Genomic DNA, 22,557 nt, shown 5'->3' with positions numbered 1-22,557 from the left:
TGTGCTGAGAGATTTGTTTGGTGTTATCACAGGTGGACATTAACGCCTGTGCTATTGCAATGGCCTTACTGAGGCTCGGTGTCTCTACAGTCAAAAGTTTTCGTAGGATGGTCTCGTGGCCAATGCCCAGTACAAAAAAGTCTCTGAGCATTTGCTCCCCCAGGTAGCCATTAAATTCACATTGTCCTGCAAGTCGCCTTAGCTCGGCGACATAGCTCGCCATTTCCTGACCTTCAGATCGCTGGCACGTGTAGAGCGTCGGCGGCAGTCGGGAGTAGCGTCGAGGAGGTGCGTGGAGAGGCCTATAAAAGGCACAGCAGGGAGTCCGGGGCCCAGCGTCGGCGGCAGTCGGGAGCAGCGTCGAGGAGGTGCGTGGAGAGGCCTATAAAAGGCACAGCAGGGAGTCCGGGGCCCAGCGTCGGCGGCAGTCGGGAGCAGCGTCGAGGAGGTGCATGGAGAGGCCTATAAAAGGCCCAGCAGGGAGTCGGGAGCAGCGTCGAGGAGGTGCGTGGAGAGGCCTATAAAAGGCGTGACTTGTGCAGCTACAGGGAGAAGGCAAAAAAGAAGTAGAAAGAAATCAAAAGGTGACGTCACAGCCAAGAGGGTAAGTGATTGGCTGGTGATTGGTGAGTAGTTTTTCTTTTTTCTCTTCTATAACAGTGAGTAACTTTTAACATTGTTGTTGCCAATTTAAGTGTATCTAAGGGTTAAGTCATGGCAGGAGAGCTCGGTCGGGTGTTATGCTCCTCCTGTACCATGTGGGAACTCAGGGACACTTCCGGTATCCCTGACGACTACATGTGTGGGAAGTGTATCCGCCTCCAGCTCCTGACAGACCGCGTTGCGGAGTTGGAGCTGAGGGTGGATTCACTCTGGAGCATCCACGATGCTGAGAATGACGTGAGTATCACGTGTAGCGAGTTGGTCGTACCGCAGGGAAAGGGTCCACAGCCAGATAGGGAATGGTAGACCAACAGGAAGAGCAGTGCAAGGAAGGTAGTGCAGGAGTCCCCTGTGGTCAACCCCCTGCAAAACAGATACACTGCTTTGGGTACTGTTGAGGGAGATGACTCATCAGGGGAGGGCAGCAGCAGCCAAGTTCATGGCACCATGGCTGGCTCTGCTGCACAGGAGGGCAGGAAAAAGAGTGGGAGAGCAATAGTGATTGGGGATTCAATGGTGAGGGGAATAGATAGGCGTTTCTGCGGCCGCAACCGAGACTCCAGGATGGTATGTTGCCTCCCTGGTGCAAGGGTCAAGGATGTCTCGGAGCGGGTGGAGGACATTCTAAAAAGGGAGGGAGAACAGCCAGTTGTCGTGGTGCACATTGGTACCAATGACATAGGTAAAAAAAGGGATGAGGTCCTACGAAACGAATTTAAGGAGCTAGGAGCTAAATTAAAAGTAGGACCTCAAAAGTAGTAATCTCGGGATTGCTACCAGTGCCACGTGATAGTCAGAGTAGGAATCGCTGGATAGCGCAGATGAATACGTGGCTTGAGCAGTGGTGCAACAGGGAGGGATTCAAATTCCTGGGGCATTGGAACCGGTTCTGGGGGAGGTGGGACCAGCACAAACCGGACGGTCTGCACCTGGGCAGGACCGGAACCAATGTCCTAGGGGGAGTGTTTGCTAGTGCTGTTGGGGAGGATTTAAACTGATATGGCAGGGGGATGGGAACCAATGCAGGGAGACAGAGGGAAACAAAAAGGAGGCAAAAGCAAAAGACAGAAAGGAGATGAGGAAAAGTGGAGGGCAGAGAAACCCAAGGCAAAGAACAAAAAGGGCCACTGTACAGCAAAATTCTAAAAGGACAAAGGGTGTTAAAAGAACAAGCCTGAAGGCTTTGTGTCTTAATGCAAGGAGTATCCGCAATAAAGTGGATGAATTAACTGTGCAAATAGATGTTAACAAATATGATGTGATTGGGATTACGGAGACGTGGCTCCAGGATGATCAGGGCTGGGAACTCAACATCCAGGGGTATTCAACATTCAGGAAAGATAGAATAAAAGGAAAAGGAGGTGGGGTAGCATTGCTGGTTAAGGAGCAAATTAAGGCAATAGTTCGGAAGGACATTAGCTTGGATGATGTGGAATCTATATGGGTAGAGCTGCAGAATACCAAAGGACAAAAAACGTTAGTGGGAGTTGTGTACAGACCTCCAAACAGTAGTAGTGATGTTGGGGAGGGCATCAAACATGAAATTAGGGGTGCGTGCAATAAAGGTGCAGCAGTTATAATGGGTGACTTTAATATGCACACAGATTGGGTTAACCAAACTGGAAGCAATACGGTAGAGGAGGATTTCCTGGAGTGCATAACGGATTGTTTTTTAGACCAATATGTCGAGGAACCAACTAGGGGGGAGGCCATCTTAGACTGGGTGTTGTGTAATGAGAGAGGATTAATTAGCAATCTCGTTGTGCGAGGCCCCTTGGGGAAGAGTGACCATAATATCGTGGAATTCTGCATTAGGATGGAGAATGAAACAGTTAATTCAGAGACCATGGTCCAGAACTTAAAGAAGGGTAACTTTGAAGGTATGAGGCGTGAATTGGCTAGGATAGATTGGCGAATGATACTAAAGGGGTTGACTGTGGATGGGCAATGGCAGACATTTAGAGACCGCATGGATGAACTACAACAATTGTACATTCCTGTTTGTCGTAAAAATAAAAAAGGGAAGGTGGCTCAACCGTGGCTATCAAGGGAAATCAGGGATAGCATTAAAGCCAAGGAAGTGGCATACAAATTGGCCAGAAATAGCAGAGAACCCGGGGACTGGGAGAAATTTAGAACTCAGCAGAGGAGGACAAAGGGTTTGATTAGGGCAGGGAAAATAGAGTACGAGAAGAAGCTTGCAGGGAACATTAAGACGGATTGCAAAAGTTTCTATAGATATGTAGAGAGAAAAAGGTTAGTAAAGCCAAACGTAGGTCCCCTGCAGTCAGAATCAGGGGAAGTCATAACGGGGAACAAAGAAATGGTGGACCAATTGAACAAGTACTTTGGTTCGGTATTCACTGAGGAGGACACAAACAACCTTACGGATATAAAAGGGGTCGGAGGGTCTAGTAAGGAGGAGGAACTGAGGGAAATCCTTATTAGTCGGGAAATTGTGTTGGGGAAATTGATGGGATTGAAGGCTGATAAATCCCCAGGGACTGATGGACTGCATCCCAGAGTACTTAAGGAGGTGGCCTTGGAAATAGTGGATGCATTGACAGTCATTTTCCAACATTCCATTGACTCTGGATCAGTTCCTATGGAGTGGAGGGTAGCCAATGTAACCCCACTTTTTAAAAAAGGAGGGAGAGAGAAAACAGGGAATTACAGACCGGTCAGCCTGACATCGGTAGTGGGTAAAATGATGGAATCAATTATTAAGGATGTCATCGCAGTGCATTTGGAAAGAGGTAATATGATAGGTCCAAGTCAGCATGGATTTGTGAAAGGGAAATCATGCTTGACAAATCTTCTGGAATTTTTTGAGGATGTTTCCAGTAGAGTGGACAAGGGAGAACCAGTTGATGTGGTATATTTGGACTTTCAGAAGGCTTTCGACAAGGTCCCACACAAGAGATTAATGTGCAAAGTTAAAGCACATGGGATTGGGGGTAGTGTGCTGACATGGATTGAGAACTGGTTGTCAGACAGGAAACAAAGAGTAGGAGTAAATGGGGACTTTTCAGAATGGCAGGCAGTGACTAGTGGGGTACCGCAAGGTTCTGTGCTGGGGCCCCAGCTGTTTACACTGTACATTAATGATTTAGACGAGGGGATTAAATGTAGTATCTCCAAATTTGCGGATGACACTAAGTTGGGTGGCAGTGTGAGCTGCAAGGAGGATTCTATGAGGCTGCAGAGTGACTTGGATAGGTTAGGTGAGTGGGCAAATGCATGGCAGATGAAGTATAATGTGGATAAATGTGAGGTTATCCACTTTGGTGGTAAAAACAGAGAGACAGACTATTATCTGAATGGTGACAGATTAGGAAAAGGGCAGGTGCAAAGAGACCTGGGTGTCATGGTACATCAGTCATTGAAGGTTGGCATGCAGGTACAGCAGGCGGTTAAGAAAGCAAATGGCATGTTGGCCTTCATAGCGAGGGGATTTGAGTACAAGGGCAGGGAGGTGTTGCTACAATTGTACAGGGCCTTGGTGAGGCCACACCTGGAGTATTGTGTACAGTTTTGGTCTCCTAACCTGAGGAAGGACTTTCTTGCTATTGAGGGATTGCAGCGAAGGTTCACCAGACTGATTCCCGGGATGGCGGGACTGACCTATCAAGAAAGACTGGATCAACTGGGCTTGTATTCACTGGAGTTCAGAAGAATGAGAGGGGACCTCATAGAAACGTTTAAAATTCTGACAGGGTTAGACAGGTTAGATGCAGGAAGAATGTTCCCAATGTTGGGGAAGTCCAGAACCAGGGGACACAGTCTAAGGATAAGGGGGAAGCCATTTAGGACCGAGATGAGGAGGAATTTCTTCACCCAGAGAGTGGTGAACCTGTGGAATTCTCTACCACAGAAAGTTGTTGAGGCCAATTCACTAAATATATTCAAAAAGGAGTTAGATGAAGTCCTTACTACTAGGGGAATCAAGGGGTATGGTGAGAAAGCAGGAATGGGGTACTGAAGTTGCATGTTCAGCCATGAACTCATTGAATGGCGGTGCAGGCTAGAAGGGCCGAATGGCCTACTCCTGCACCTATTTTCTATGTTTCTATGTTTCTATGATACCTCGCCATCAGCACGCTCTCCCTCGGGTTAAGATGCTCCCGAACCAGTGTACACAGCTCCTCATACGACTTATCTGTGGGTTTCACTGGAGCCAGAAGATTCTTCATGAGGCTGTAACTCGGTGCCCCGCAGACCATGAGGAGGACCGCTCTCCTTTTTGCAGCGCTTCCTTCTCCGTCCAGCTAGTTGGCTACAAAGTACTGGTCTAGCCGTTCGACATAGGCTTCCCAGTCCTCACCCTCCGAGAACTTCTCCAGGATGCCCACAGTTTGCTGCATCTTTGCATTGGATTCGTATACTCATCGCCAGTTATTGTGTTCCTCACACAGATGAGACTACACACAGGGAGGTTAAAGTTACAGTGACTTCAGTCTTTATTAAGGCACTCCAGAGTGAGGAACAGGCCTTTGGGGCCGGCTTATGTACAGTGCTCCCAAGGGATGCTGAGATCCCTTGGGACTTCAGGGGATGCGCTCCCTGGTGGCGGAACATGGGAGTGCATGCTATACCCTCATTATCTTATATATTTCAATAAGATTGCCTCTCATTCTTCTGAACTGCAATGAGTAGAGGCCCAACCTACTCAACCTTTCCTCATAAGTCAACCCCCTCATACCCGGAATCAACCTAGTGAACCTTCTCTGAACTGCCTCCAAAGCAAATATATCCTTTCGTAAATATGGAAACCAAAACTGCACGCAGTATTCCAGGTGTGGCCTCACCAATACCTTATATAACTGTAGCAAGACTTCCCTGCTTTTATACTCCATCCCCTTTGCTTTAAAGGCCAAGATACCATTGGCCTTCCTGATCACTTGCTGTACCTGCATACTATCCTTTTGCGTTTCATGCACAAGTAACCCCAGGTCCTGCTGTACTGCAGCACTGTGCAATCTATCTCCATTTAAATAATAACTTGCTCTTTGTTTTTTTTCTGCCCAAGTGCACGACCTCACACTTTCCAACATTATACTCCATCTATCAAACATTTGCCCACTCACTTAGCCTGTCTATGTCCTTTTGCAGATTTTTTGTGTCCTCCTCACACATTGCTTTTCCTCTCATCTTTGTATCATCAGCAAACTTGGCTACTAATCTGTGAGGAACAAGAGAATCAGCAGAACAAACCTGCAAAGCAACCCCTTTAAGAAGCCCAATAACCAGGTGACTCATTATGAGTGACTCAAACTCATCTGAAATTGGCTGCTGATTTCCACCACCACCACCCCTGCACCACCACACGAAGGCCATTTAGCGCTCCAACAGTGCAGCTATCAGATTTCATGAACAAAATGCCAAAATTACTTACCTCATCCAACCCATCTCAGTCAGTGCTAATTTTTCAGCTAATTCAAATTATGCACGGGGCAACTTCGGCCCCAATGAGTCACCTATTGCGTCTGACTGTTCTGGGTAACACTGTCACTGTCAGGCAAATGTCTGTAGCCTGTGGCCTTCCTTTTTAAACTCGTGGAGATTTTAAAATCAAAAATTAAACATGACTTTTTTCCAAATCCTTTCTGTGGAAAATTGTTCAAAATAATCCTGAAACATGACAAGGACACGGATGTTATTTCATCTTCAAAAAAGATGTGGACAACTTCTCCATGGAATTACGCAGATTTCCGTGCCTAGTGCGTAATCGTCTCTTTACTAATGAGACAGAAATATATACAATTGGCATTTGTTGCAGATTATGTATCATTTCCTGCTGATGCATGAATGTGCTGTGTTGAGGATTTTGAATATTTTTAACATGGCTTCATTTTTAGTCACTACAAATTGGAAAACTCTTCATCAATTGATCTATTACAGAAAAATGTAGTTCAAAAGAGTACATACAGTGAATGACAGTAATGCCTGGTAGGTTTGGCACAGACATAGACAGAAACATTTCAATGCCCTGCTAAATATCAACCTCTCATGCCTTGCATTTTACTTCAATGGGTAACATAAACGCATTAATCAAAAACAGTGAAACAAATCTGGTTCCAATTTCATAACGTGCACGCAAGTAAATTTTTGTGCAGGCATACTTGCAAACTCACTGACAACAACTGGAAACACAACAACCTAGATTTTCCATGTGTTTGCAAACTCTGTGGCAAATGTGGCAGATCAGATTTTCATCCACATGACATCACCTGAGCTTGTTTTCATCAGTTTATTTTGATTAAGAGTAATGCTGGTGGAAATGGATCGTCTTGATGTTTGGGGGAGGGGATCCAGAAAATAGTTTGTTGCTACAAGATTTAAAGCCCTGCAGCAGTTTATCGGGCCAGATATTATCGAAAGATCTTTTGCTGCAAACCAGGAAGTACAATGGTGGAAATGTCATAAGAACACATATAACCAAAGGACAGGAAAAGTGCAGCTGGCCCATTGAGATTGTCTTATACTTCCTTTGTGTAACTCATGAATGCCATGACTCCCATCTGCAGATTTGTTGTAGGTCACAGAGCCCCATGCTTCACCGGTGCTAATAACTCTGTTTCATCGTTCCAGTTTCCATCCTCCTTCCTAGCCACTGTCTCAAGCAGAACCAGAATGTTCACAACATCAGCAACCTATCCAACCCTAGATCCTTTATGGCTATCTCCAGCTCCATAAAATTGCCCACCTCTGTCCCTGCCTCAGCCCATCTGCTGTTGAAGCCCCCATTCATGAAGAAAATCTTGATTAAAGAAATGGGTTTTACGGCACTCTTAAAGAGAGGCATCGCGGTTTAGGGAGGGAATACCAGGGCATGCAGCCTAGGTGGTTGAAAACACAGCCACCAATGCTGGGTCAAAGGTCAGAGGATGCACAAAAGGCTAGAGTCAGAGGAACAAATAATTTGTGGTGTGGTGTTATACGGCTGGAGGAGGTTAGAACTATCGGGAGGGGCAAGAGATTTAAACATGAACAAATACTAATCCCTATAGAAGAGGGTACTATCAACATAATAAGCAGACACATGGTGCCCGGCATCAGAGATTTAAATAATTCCCTCTCCTCAGGTCATTTCATCCTTCCTTTCAAATCTGCCATCATCAATCCCCTCTTCAAAAAACCCACCCTTGATCCCATTGTTCTTGCAAACTGCCACCCCATCTCTAACCTTCCTTTCCTTTCCAAATTCCTTAAACAAGTTGTAGCCTCCCAAATCCATATCCATCTTTCCAGCAAACTCCATGTTTGAACCTCTCCAATCTAGTTTCCATCCCTGCCACAGCACTGAAAAGGCTCTAATCAAGGAAAAAATGACATCCACTGTGACTATGATCATGGCGCACAGTCTCTCCCTGTCCTTCTTGACCTGTCTGTAGCCTTTGTCACGGCTGACCATACCACTCTCCTCCAACGGCTTTTCTCTATTGCGGAGCTAGGTGGGACTGCGATCGCTTGGTTTCACGCTTACCTATCCAATTGTAGGCATAAAAGCTTCTGCAATGAATTATCTTCATGCCCCTGCATTATTACTTCTGAAGTCTCCCAAGCATCTATCCTTGGCTCCCTCCTATTTCTTGTTTACACGGTAGCCCTCCTGAAGACATGTCATCAGATTCCACACATACGCTGACGACACACATCTCTACCGAACCACCAGTTTTCTCGACTTACATAGACATAGAAACATAGAAAATAGGTGCAGGAGTAGGCCATTCGGCCCCTCAAGCCTGCACCCCCATTCAATAAGATCATGGCTGAACATTCACCTCAGTACCCCTTTCCTGCTTTCTCTCCATACCCCTTTATACCTTTAGCCGTAAGGGCCATATCTAACTCCCTCTTGAATATATCCAATGAACTGGCTCAATAACTCTCTGCGGTAGGGAATTCCACAGGTTAACAACTCTCTGAGTGAAGAAGTTTCTCCTCATCTCAGTCCTAAATGGCCTACCCCTTATCCTGAGACTATGTCTCCTGGTTCTGGACTTCCCCAACATCGGGAACATTCTTCCTGCATCTAACCTGTCCAGTCCCGTCAGAATTTTATATGTTTCTATGAGATCCCCTCTCATCCTTCTAAACTCCAGTGAATACAGGCCCAGTCAATCCAGTTTCTCCTCATATGTCAATCCTGCCATCCCTGGAATCAGTCTGGTGAACCTTCGCTGCACTCCCACAATAGCAAGAACGTCCTTCCTCAGATTAGGAGACCAAAACTGAACACAATATTCCAGGTGAGGCCTCACCAAGGCCCTGTACAACTGCAGTAAGACCTCCCTGCTCCTATACTCAAATCCTCTAGCTATGAAGGCCAACATACCATTTGCCTTCTTCAACGCCTGCTGAACCCGCATGCCAACTTCTCCTCCGCCTCTATGATGTCGGACTGCTTGCCCGATATCCAGGCCTAGATGAGCCGCAATTTTCCACAATTAAACATTGGGAAGATCAAAGCCATTGTCTTCACACCCCGCCACAAATTATATTTCCTTTCCATCTGCTGAACTGATGATCCCATATCCTCTGGCTCCGACTGGATAGGTAAGAGTTCGTTTTCATTTAGAATACTGTGTCCAGTTTTGGTCTCATCACATGGTAAGTGATTTAGAGGCCCTGGAAAAGTTACAGAAGAAGGACACTAGATTAATACTTAGCTTCTAAGCCCTTAGTTAGCAGGATAGGCTTAGAGAATTGGGGCTTCTTACTCTGGAAAAATATTGACTTTGAGGAGATTTTGGAGGAGATTTTGAAGAAAGCATTAGAGTTGGTCCATGTGAACAGCGTATTTGAGTTCTATAGGCAGGGGAGGAGCAAGGAACATGAGTATAATTTATATAAACATAGAACTAGGTTAGATCTCATGAGCTATTTCTTTCATAGCAAGTCATCATTCGATGGAACAAGTTGCTGGCTCACTGCAAATATTCAAAAGGGAAATGGACAAGTTCTTGCGTGCCACCAACATCACTTTGTATAAAAGGTAGATGGGGTATTAGGGGTGTGGTCTCCTGGAAATTGATTGTTTTGGGGGTAAGAGAGGCATTTCTCGGAGTTCTTGCCCCCTAAATTGGTCTAGGGCATTTTCTCACTTTTTTTGCCTCTCCCAGGAGATTGTGTGGCTGTCTGGTGAGGACAGGGATCATAAGAAAGATGGAGGTGTGCATAAATTGCTTGATGACTAGCTGGCCATGTGTTTCTATCTTCTTATCCTGCAATGTTAGTTGACATGAATATCAGTTTTAGTATTTGGGCAGATGCTGTTGCTTTTAGTGAGGGAGGATTGGCATAGGTGTGGAACATGACTGTTAATACAGGGAAGCATGGATTGTTGAACAGAAGTTCTTTTCAATAACCTGCTGCTGCGCAGCTCTGGCTGTAGTTAATTGTTGGACCCTTCCCACATTCTCGGCATCATCTATGTTGTTATGTATGTATGTAAAACTTACCAAAATATAAGACTTGCCACTAAGGGGCACACCTGTGGGAGACCTAAGGGTCACCTGTGCACCCTGGGGCAAGCAGGTATAAAAGGTGATTCACCATGCTGCTTCCTCACTCTGGAGTCTGAATAAAGAGACCAAGGTCACAACAGTTTGAGCTTGCGATATAGTCCTGTGGATTTATTTTGAACATAACATATGTCATCAGTGTCCTCTCCCTCATCATGTTGAAGATCCTCATTCAATGGTGTCTCTGTGTGTCATCCCTATTGCAGAGCAAAGTTAAGCAACATGCAGCAAAACCACAGACATTCAGGACACTTGTGCTGGGTTGTATTGCAGAAAGCCATCAGACCTGTCCAAGCAATCATTGTTTGAGTGTTCCAATGGTCTGCTCAACAAGTACTTCCATTGACACTTGGATTTGCTTATAGCGGAGTTTTAAAGCTGAGCATGTGTTCCTGAGAGGAGTCATTAGCCAAGTGTGAAGAGGATGGCCTTGTCTCCAAGTAGGCAGCCTTTAACTTACTGTGTAGGGAAAAACAGTGGAGAGATGGACAATTAACTCAATATATAAGCCTCATGGCAGCTTTCAGGAAAGCAGAGACAGCCCTGCATGATGCACTGCTGTTCCTCACACACAAACTGCACACTAATGGAGTGGAAGCCCTCATGATTCATCAAGGCAGTCACGTTGCGTGAAGGAGCTCGCAGCATGACCGATGCAGTTAATGACACCATTGGCTTGGGGGGTCCTGGAATTTGCGTGAACCTCAGAGACCTATCCTGCTGCTACCAGATATCCATCACAAAAGTGATGATTATGTTTGCTCTAACAAACAAGGCCCCAGTCATTTGTGATACAAGCATCAACTGCAGGCTGACTGATATTACAGATACCCTCTGTGGCAGCTTGGAAGGAGCTGGAGGCAAAGAATCTCAGGGCTGCGGTGATCTCAATTGCAACAGGAAATGCTGTGCTAGCTGTGGCAGTTAGCTACATGATTTGACACAACTCTAACATTGTCTCCCTAACGAATTGAAGCCTTTTTAAGCACTGCTCCTTAGGGAACTGCAGGTATATTAAGCTGACCTTGTTAACTCTGTTTGGAGGGTACGGAATGCTGTGAGCATGCCTCCTTCTATTTGCTCTCTCTGCAGCTGTAGCTCTTTTTGCTCTGTCCTCCTCTTCCCAGAGTCACTAGAAGGAACCCCATTAAGAAACAAAGGCAATGCCACAAGGCCCTTTACAGTTCAGAACCTACAGTAGCAACTACAAGAATTTTCAAATACTTAAACATCAAAAATCCACAAGTTACTACAAGAAAAATGTCTCCAAAAGCTCTATATAGTTTTACCTGAAAACAGTTGAACATCCAGTTAAAAGCAATTGAAATGGCCGCCTCAGGACTTTTACCATCCATGGTTGGTGTGCGAAAGCAGGAAGTGGTGTTCATCAGGTAGTGAGATCAGAAAATGCTGCTGGCTTTGGAATAACGTCTCTTGATACTGATCTGAATTTATTCATGAGACTCCTGCCTGTTTTAGAAAGGAACTCTATCTGCCAGGATAAATTCCTCTTGGAAAAGCTGGCCAATTATAAAAGCAACGGTAATTGGGAAGGAAGAACAGCCATTTTATTTTCAGTCCACTGCTTATATTTAAGTCCAAATGGGGTGGTAAGGAGACAATAATTACCCATATCTTTTTTTAACCATCTCTATAATTACAAGTTTTCTGTCTAGTGCACAACCGACACATCATACTTGAAAAATGTTAACACATTTTACACCCGTAAGGCAAAAATTAATGACTGCCTGAAATGAGGACTTATTTGACTAAATATGAATGAATATAAAGCACTTTGATTCAACCAATAACTACCAATGAAGAATGAGTGAGCAGCAGAAAACTGAGCAATTAAATCTTTCAATAACATTTCTAAAGTAATACTCACGAAGCAAAAAACACCACATAACTAATCATTCAAATTGTTCAAATAATTTATTTACCATTAATGGATGGAAAATCATGGAAAACGTGCCTGTGATTTCCCACATGAACTTCCAGCACAGAGGCTCCCGACCAGAAGTACGATTTTATAAAAATCTGCCCTGAAGAGTACTATGACTTGGCATAAAATTTACAAATAAAAATTGTAAAGATCAGATGGTAGAAAAAAATTAAAAATCGATTTTCTTTATTTGTTATGTAGGTAGTTCACCTGATGTAAGCTATTAATCAAAGATCCTTAGCAGATGATATTGTTTAAGGTGAGTTTTTATTGACCCGGATTTTGCGGTTGTAATGGCAGAAAAACTGTCAGCCATCATTAATCTGTGAAACTGACAGCAACTTCTGGCACACGTATATGCACAGTTAAATGTGGAAAGGCAGACGTTGCTGTCAGTGATTCTTTGCTCCTCTACAGGCTGCGCTGTTGTGGTCTTCGCTGATGGAAATCTTATAAATCACTTGAATTGACTTTTTACACTAATCTCACTGTTAAAAAAAAATATATAAGCCTTGTTGAATGAGGTGTAATTAGGTTGTTAATGGCGGACTAAGTCATAATTACTGCTGAGCAACCTCTCTGACCCTGAAAAACTAATTTTATATTGTCAAAATTCTCCGTTATGATGAAAATTCCACAGATTTTAAAAATAATACAAAATATTTTATTTTTAAAGATTGTTTATGATGCTTCATCTTCTACCCCGTCCCAATCTTTATTTTGCTCTCTGTAAAATGATTAACAAGTGAAAGGTAATCAGTGCTTTTTACATCCTGCTTTGCTGTATGTCAGAATTCTTCAATGTGATTGGCTGCTTAGCCTGCTTCATAGAATCATAGAAATTTACAGCACAGAAGAATGCCATTTCGGCCCATTGTGTCCGCTCCGGCCGACCAAGAGCTATCCAATCTAATCCCACTTTCCAGCTCTTCGTCCATAGCCCTGTAGGTTACGGCACTTTAAGTACACCAAGTATTTTTAAAATGTGGTGAGGGTTTCTGCCTCTACCAGTCTTTCAGGCAGTGAGTTACAGTCCCGCACTACCCTCTGGGTGAAGAAATTTCCCCTCATATCTCCTCTAAACCTCCCCCCCCAATTACTTTAAATCTATGTCCCCTGGTTGTTGTCCCCTCTGCCAAGGGAAATGCGTCCTTCCTATCAACTCTATCCAGGCCCCTCATAATTTTATACATCTCAATCAGGTCTCCCCTCAGCCTCCTCTGTTCCAAAGAAAACAGACCCAGCATCTCCAATCTTTCCTCAAAGCCAAAATTCTTCAGTCCAGGCAACAATCTTGAAAATCTCTTCTGCAGTCTTTTCAGTGAAATCACATCTTTCCTGTAATGTGGTGACCAGAACTGCACACAGTACTCTAGCTGCATAACCTCCTTGAATTTGTATTCCATGCCTGACAAATAAAGACAAGTATTCCATATGCCTTCTTAACCACCTTATCTACCTGGCCTGCTACCTTTAGGGATCAGTGGACCTGCACTCCCAGGTCCCTTTATTCCTCTACACTTTTCAGTGTCGTACCATTTAATGTGTATTCCCTTGCCTTGTTAGACCTCCCCAAATGCATTACCTCACACTTAACTGGATTGAATTCCCTTTGTCACTGTTCCACCCAACTGATCAGTTAATTGATATCTTCCTGCGATCCGCAGCTTTCTTCTTCATTATCAATCACACAGCCTATTTTTGTATCACCTGTAAACTTCTTAATCATACCCCCAACATTCAAGACCAAGTCATTGATATATACCACAAAAAGCAAGGGACCCAGCACTGAGCCCTGTGAAACCCCACTGGATACTGCCTTCCAGTCACAAAAACTCCCATCAAAACTCCCTTTGCTTCCTGCCTCTGAGCCAATTTTGGAACCAACTTGCCACTTTGCCCTGGATCCCATGGGCTTTTACTTTTGTGACCAGTCTGCCATGTGGGACCTTATCAAAAGCTTCGCTAAAATCCATATACACTACATCATACGCACTGCCCTCATCGACCCTCCTGGTTATCCTCCTCAAAAAATTCAATCAAGGGAAGACATGACCTTCTCTTAACAAATCCATGCTGAATGTCCTTGATTAATCCATGTCTTTCCAAATGAAGATTTGGAATTTTTCCAATACTTTTCCTACAACTGATGTTAGGCTGACTGGCCTGTAATTACTCGGTCTATCCCTTTCTCCCTTTTTAAACAAAGGTACAACATTAGCAATCCTCCAGTCCGCTGATACCACACCTGTAGCCAGAGAGCATTGAAAAATGATGTTCAGAGCCTCTGCTATTTCGTCTCTTGCTTCTCTTAACAGTCTGGGATACATTTTATCCGGGCCTGGGGATTTATCCACTTTCAAAGCTGCTGAGACCCTTAATACTTCCTCTCTCACTAAGTTTATCTTGCCTAATATTTCACACTCCTCTTCCCTCTTTGCAAAGTCTGTATCGCTCCTCTCTTTTGTGAAAACAGATGCAAAGTATTCATTAAGAATCATACCCACATCTTCTGCCTCCACAAACAGATTTCCTTTGTGGTCTCTAAAAGGCCCAACTCTTTCTCTAGTTATCCTCTTGCTCTTAATGTATTTATAAAACATCTTTGGGTTTTCCCTGATTTACTTGCTTGATGACATGATTGTTGCTGGTTGCTGGAGATTCCCTATAGGTGATTGGGAACATTGGGAAAAGTGGAATTCATGCCACATAGATTGCTAAATCTTTGTGGGCAATTTTCTGTGAGGTCAGCGACAAGCGCCATAACTCTGCCACTCATTGCAAAATCTGGGCTATTGTGTGTTTCTGAGGGGAATTCACATTTGTGCTGGGGCAGAGGGGGATGTTAATCAGGTGCTTTGATACTGACCTTAGATACTGCAGCTGGAATCTGTGAGCCAGGTCGAGCTATGGTGAATGACCACCCCATCGGGTACTGATCATTGGAGATTTAGGCCCTGAAGTGCCATATGAACATAAGAACATAAGAAATAGGAGCAGGAGTAGGCCATTTGGCCCCTCGAGTCTGCTCCGCCATTTAATAAGATCATGGCTGATCTGACCTTGGGCTCAGTTCCACTTCCCTGCCCGCTCCCCATAACCCTTTATTCCCTTATCGCTCAAAAATCTGTCTTACCTCTACCTTAAGTATATTCAATGACCCAACCTCCACAGCTCTCCGGGGCAGAGAATTCCATAGATTTACAACCCTCTGAGAGAAGAAATTCCGCATCTCAGTTTTAAATGGGCGGCCCCTTATTCTGAGACTATGCCCCCTAGTTTTAGTTTCCTCCATGAGTGGAAATATCCTATCTGCATCCACCTTGTCGAGCCCCCTCATTATCTTATATGTTTCGATAAGATCACCTCTCATTCTTCTAAATTCCAATGTGTATAGGCCCAACCTACTCAATCTATCCATGGATGGTTCCTCCACACTCCCTTGGTAACTTCAGCTGCAGCATCACCATGATAAACATTAAAAGGCATATTCTAGGTTTGGATTTCCTGTAAGTAACATAATGAGAGATCTACAAGTATGTGTAAGGTTTGTCTCTAGATATAATAGTACGGTGTGTAAAGTTCGAATCCAGTTTGGGACTGCACTGCCTAAGCCATTCCAATGTCACTGCGTAAATCCAAGCTCCATGTCAGGAATAAGCAGAAAGAAAAGGAAAAAAAAATCAACAAAATCAATCCAGCTATGTACATGGAATTACAGTAAAATTGAAATGGATCAAAATTTTCTGTGTAATGCCCTAAATGTACATACTTGAGAATAAATATTTGAGTCTGTCAGCAGAGGGCAGTCGCATGCAAGAACATGCTCTTTAATTCTGTGCTAAATATTTTCTTTTAGATGGTGTTATATCAAAGCTATCAAACTCAAACTATTTTGGTGATTATTTCATTATAGCAATCTGAACAGCTGAGGTTTGACACAGTACTGGGCTAATCTGGTCACATATAGCCAATGAGGAGACAATCTAGTCCAAAATGGCAGGCAATAATTTCATTCTTATTTTAAGATAAATCAGCTGACTGTGCAGAAACCTATCATCAAATTAAGCGACAGAAATGTCATATGGTAAGAGTTTCTCTTTGCCTGATATGGAATACATACTTTCTCCCGAAAGAGCTCTGAATTACATAGAAATGACAGCATTGCAACAAGCTGCTCAGTCCAACCAGTCCAGGGTGGTGTTCTTCTTCCACAAGAGCAGTAGTCCTATTCCCATGTGCCTGCCTTTTCCACATATCTCTTTATTCCCTTTGCCTTCAATCACCTACCTAACCTATTCTTAGCTTGGTTTCTGCATGCTCTCGGCGACGAGAGTATGCTCAGCGTCCTCCCAGATGCTTTTCCTCCTCTTAGGGTGGTCTTGGGTCAGGGATTCCCAGGTGCCGATGGGGATGTTGCACTTTATCAAGGAGGCTTTGAGGGTGTCCTTGAAATGTTTCCTCTGCCCACCTGGGGCTCACTTGCCATGTAGGTGTTCCAAGTAGAGCTCTTGCTTTGGGAGCCTCGTGTCGGGCATGCGAACAATGTGGCCTGCCCAATGGAGCTGGTCGAGTGTGGTCAGTGCTTCGATGCTGCGGATGTTGGCCTAATCGAGAACATGTACGTTGGTGCATCTATCCTCCCAGTGGATTTGCAGGATCTTGCAGAGGCAGCGTTGGTGGTATTTTTCCAGCGCTTTGAGGTGTCTACTGTATATGGTCCACGTCTCTGAGCCATATAGGAGGGCGGATATCATTACTGCCCTGTAGACCATAAGCTTGGTGCCAGATTTGAGGTCCTGGTCTTCAAACACTCTCTTCCTCAGGCAACCGAAGGCTTTCCTGGTGCACTGGAGGCAGTGTTGGACCTCGTCATTGATGTCTGCACTTGGTGATAGTAGGCTCCTGAGGTATGGGAAATGATCCACATTGTCTAAGGCAGCGCCGTTGATCTTGATGACCGGGGGACAGTGCTGTGTGGCGGGGTCAGGTTGGTAGAGGACCTTTGTCTTATGGATATTTAGTGTAAGGCCCATGCTTTCGTACGCCTGGGTGAAGATGTTGACGATGGCCTGGAGTTCAGCCTCTGAATGTGCGCAGGCGCAAGCATCATCCGCGTACTGTAGTTCGATGACAGAGGATGGGACGACCTTGGATCTAGCCTGGAGGCGACAAAGTTGAAAAGGTTCCCATTGATTCTATTGTTTAGTTCCACTCCAGCGGGGAGCTTGTGGAGCATGAGATGGAGCATTGCAGTGAGGAAGATTGAGAAGAGCATTGGCGCAATAATGCAGCCCTGCCTGACCCAGGTCCGGACGTGGATTGGGTTTGTGGTGGATCCATTGGTCAGGATCGTGGCTTGCATGTCGTCATGGAGCAGGCGGAGGATAGTGACAAACTTTTGGGGGCAGCCAAAATGGAAGATGACGCTCCATACTCCCCCGCGGTTGACAGTTTGAAAGGCCTTTGTGAGGTTAAAGAAAGCCATATACAAGGGTTGGTGCTGTTCCCTGCATTACTCTTGTAGTTGTCACGCAGTGAAGCTCATGTCCGTTTTACCCCTTAGTGGATGGAATCCGCATTGTGAATCTGGGAGAAGCTCCTTAGCCACAGGGAGAATATGGTTAAGGAGGATTCGAGTGATGTTCGGGCCTCCTACCCTCCGGCGACATTTCTGCCTCCACTCCACCGGCAACGATCGGACCTCCATCCCTCCAGCAAAGTCCTGGCCTTCCGCCCTCCAGCGACGCCCTGGCCTTCCGTCGGCCGCTGGCCCCACTCAACTGTGGAGCCTCTGTCGAACACATGGTGTGCACAATGGCTGTGGTCACTGTGACCTCTCCTCCTTCCACGAAGTGGATCTCTGGCTATCCCAATGCCTGCCCTCAGTCAGGAGCTAATAGCTGTGAGAGGGAAGCATTACCTCAAATCCCTCACCCCCACTTTCCACGCCTCGGATTTCTCACCATCTCACCGAAGGGCGCTGCTCAGCACCAAGCTTACGGCTCGCATTCTGCCATAGGCCCATACAGCAGTGCCTGGTCTTCAGTCATCTTGGACCCCCCTGCCACTGGACCAAGACCGTGCTCTGCTAAGCCCGTGTGGTAGACGGTGTGCAATGGCCACCCCACGTTAAAAGAACTCAAGCACAGGCATCTTCCTGCCCTTCAAAATGAAGTTCGGAACCTGGAATGTCAGGACCCTCATGGATAATCCCAACAGCGACAGACCGGAACGCTGCACCACCATCGTTGCCCGGGAACTCAGACGCTTCGACGTCAACATCACCGCCCTAAGTGAGACCCGGCGGGCAGGGAAAGGCCAGCTCAAAGAACAAGGTGGAGGTTACACCTTCTCCTGGAAAGGCAAACCAGAAGAAGAACGCCGCCTCTATGGTTTTGGCTTTGCCATCAAGAATGAGCTAGTTGGCCGCCTCGGAGACTCCCCTGCAGGATTAGCGATCATCTCATGACTCTCCGGTTCACCCTATCCCATAACCAGTGTGCCACAGTTATCAGTGCATACGCCCCAACACTCGACGCTGCACATTGAGCCGCGTAGTGCTGTCACGTCCAAGAGGCTCTTCCCTCAATTAAAGGGAAGGGCCCAAGTTGCATACTTTGCCAAAGAAGGCAGCACCAACCTGGACCACCTGGGAGCAGGGATGCCGCATAATCAGCCTGGCACTCAAGCAGAGTGCCAGGCTGAGCGATCGCGGCCCCGAACCCGCGAAGAAGCCGCATCCAGAGCGGCAACGAAAAGGTAAGGTTTTTTTTCAACCGTCTGCCACCTCCCTTTTATTTTTGCCCTGGTAGCGGCTGGCCGCCCGGTACCCATCCCTTGAAGGTGTCGCTGTTATCGTCTGCAAAAGCTTCTATAAATATGTGAAGAGAAAAAGATTAGTGAAGACAAATGTAGGTCCCTTGCAGTCGGATTCAGGTGAATTTATAATGGGGAACAAAGAAATGGCAGCCCAATTGAACAAATACTTCGGTTCTGTTTTCACGAAGGAAGACACAAATAACCTTCCGAATGTACTAGGGGACCGAGAGTCTAGTGAGAAGGAGGAACTGAAGGAAATCGTTATTCGGTGGGAAATTGTGTTCGGGAAATTGATAGGATTGAAGGCTGATAAATCCCCGGGACCTGATAGTCTGCATCCCAGAGTACTTAAGGAACTGGCCCTAGAAATAGTGGATGCATTGGTGATCATTTTCCAACAGTCTATCGACTCTGGATCAGTTCCTATGGAATGGAGGGTAGCTAATGTAACACCACTTTTTAAAAAGGGAGGGATAGAGAAAACGGGGAATTATAGACTGGTTAGCCTGACATCAGTAGTGGGGAAAATGTTAGAATCAATTATTACGGATGAAATAGCAGCGCATTTGGAAAGCAGTGACAGGATCGGACCAAGTCAGCATGGATTTATGAAAGGGAAATCATGCTTGACGAGTGTTCTGGAATTTTTTGAGGATGTAACAAGCGGAGTGGACAAGGGAGAATCAGTGGATGTGGTGTATTTGGACTTTCAAAAGGCTTTTGACAAGATCCCGCGCAAGAGATTGGTGTGCAAAATCAAAGCACATGGTATTGGGGGTAATGTACTGACGTGGATAGAGAACTGGTTGGCAGACAGGAAGCAGAGAGTCGGGATAAACAGGTCCTTTTCAGAATGGCAGGCAGTGACTAGTGGAGTGCCGCAGGGCTCAGTGCTGGGACCCCAGCTCTTTACAATATACATTAACGATTTAGATGAAGGAATTGAGTGTAATCTCTCCAAATTTGCAGATGACACTAAACTGGGTGGTGGTGTGAGCTGTGAGGAGGACGCTAATAGGCTGCAGGGTGACTTGGACAGGTTAGGTGAGTGGGCAAAGGCATGGCAGATGCAGTATAATGTGGATAAATATGAGGTTATACATTTTGGTGGCAAAAACACAAAGGCAGAATATTATCTGAATGGCAGCAGATTAGGAAAAGGGGAGGTGCAATGAGACCTGGGTGTCATGGTTCATCAGTCACTGAAAGTGGGCATGCAGGTACAGCAGACGGTGAAGAAGGTAAATGGTATGTTGGCCTTCATAGCTAGGGGATTTGAGTATAGGAGCAGGGAGGTCTTACTGCAGCTGTACAGGGCCTTAGTGAGGCCTCACCTGGAATATTGTGTTCAGTTTTGGTCTTCTAATCTGAGGAAGGACATTCTTGCTATTGAGGGAGTGCAGCGAAGGTTCACCAGATTGATTCCAGGGATGGCTGGACTCTCATATGAGGAGAGACTGGATCAACTGAGCCTTTAGAAGGATGAGAGGGCATCTCATAGAAACATACAAGATTCTGACGGGACTGGACAGGTTAGATGCGGGTAGATTGTTCCCGATGATGGGGAAGTCCAGAATCAGGGGACATAGTCTTAGGATAAGGGGTAGACCATTTAGGACTGAGATGAGGAGAAACTTCTTCACTCAGAGAGTTGTTAACCTGTGGAATTCCCTACCGCAGAGAGTTGTTGATGCCAGTTCATTGGATATATTCAAGAGGGAGTTAGATATGGCCCTTACGGCTAAGGGGATCAAGGAGTATGGAGAGAAAGCAGGAAAGGGATTCTGAGGGAATGATCAGCCAAGATCTTATTGAATGATGGTGCAGGCTCGAGAGGCCGAATGGCCTACTCCTGCACCTATTTTCTATGTTTCTATGTTTCTATGTCCGGCGCAGCTGCAGGGGTCGAAATCCAAGTTAGGGGCCGGGATGCTAACGGGGCAATGCGCACAGTGATGACGTCACGATCTCCAGGCACAGGATATCAGGGTGCAATGCTGTGGCACCACCACTAAACTCCCACCCAATATGGTGGGAGTCGGTAACAGCACCGCGCCCAGTTACAAACACATTTGCGCCCCCTAACGGGTTGCAAAAATTAGCCCAATTTCTCCCTTTGTGCATGAAATTTTCTTATGCTCTCTGATCTAAATCTCTTACTTTTAATCTTAGATTTATGTTTCCTCATCCTATATCCAGATTTATGTTTCCTCATCCTATATCCTTCAATCACTCGAACTATCTGTTTCTATCTACCCTGCCCCATCCTTTCACAATTGCAAACATTTTTACCAAATCACCCTTTAATCTCCATTGTTCTAATGAAAACAGCCCCAGTTTTTCTTGTCTTTATTCCTTTTTTATATTTCCTTATATCAGGCAGCATCCTAATACATCTGTGCTACTGTTTCAATAATCTTCTCTTGTGCAGAGCACAAAACTGCACACAGTACTCCAACTATGGTCTCAGTAAAATTTTATATAGATTCACCATTACATGTCGACTTTTATAGTTTAGATTCAATATCTCTTGCTCTAAAATCCAGTATTCCTTTAGCCTTTTGAATTGCTTTACCCACTTGGATGCTGCTTTTAATCTTTTGTGAATCGGAACTCCCAAATCCCTTGGTTCTTCCACATCACACAGCTTTCGCCCATTCAAAGTACTTTCTTTTTAACCAAAAAGTACCACCTCTTGGGGGTGATTTTAATTTTTAGTGCCAGGCAGAAAAATTACTATCAATGGAAAAGAAAATTGGGGAGGTGTAAAATCGTGATGGTTTACTATCACCGATTTTTCACCCAGAAATAATTTTCTTTGAAACAGAGGAGGCTGAGGGGAGACTTGATTGAGGTGTATAAAATTATGAGCGGCCTAGAGTGGAAAGGAAGCACCTATTTCCTTTAGCAGAGAGATCAATAACCTGGGGGCATAGATTTAAAGTAATTGGTAGAAGGAATAGAGGGGAGTTGAGGAAAACCTTTTCACCCAGAAGATAGTGGGGGTCTGGAACTGACTGTCTGAAAGGGTGATAGAGGCAGAAACTCTCACCACATTTAAAAAGTATGCACTTGAAGTGTTGTAATCTGCAAGCCCATGGACCAAGAGCTGGAAAGTGGATTACGCTGGATAGCTCTTTTTCGGCCAGCACAGACACGCTGGGTCAAATGCCCACCTTCTGTGCCATAAATAATATGATTCTATGATTCTATCTCCTACATTTACTAAAAATGGATTCCACCTACCACTATTTTGCACCATCTTATTAATATACCTTGCAGCTTCCTTTAGTCCTCAGAATCAATTACAATGACATCTGTAAAACAGCTCCCCCTAGTGGACTACTGCTCCACCTAGTGGACTACTGTGGTTATGCAACTACTGATGTAAATAACAAATGATCATGTGGCAAGGTCACACGATGACAGTTTCTGTATTAGAGCCAACTTGTACAGTGTGCTTCTTAGTGATGTTGTAAGAATATATCACATTGGTGAATGAGGATAGGATAAATGGATTCCCTAGCTGAAATTTTTGTTGGTGGATGTTCCAGCCAACCGATAGAGAGACTTTGAGAGGTTCTTTGTTTTTCAGAACAG

This window comes from Pristiophorus japonicus, chromosome 7, assembly GCF_044704955.1.
Source record: "Pristiophorus japonicus isolate sPriJap1 chromosome 7, sPriJap1.hap1, whole genome shotgun sequence".
NCBI lineage: Eukaryota > Metazoa > Chordata > Chondrichthyes > Pristiophoridae > Pristiophorus > Pristiophorus japonicus.
This window is presented reverse-complemented; position numbering follows the sequence as displayed.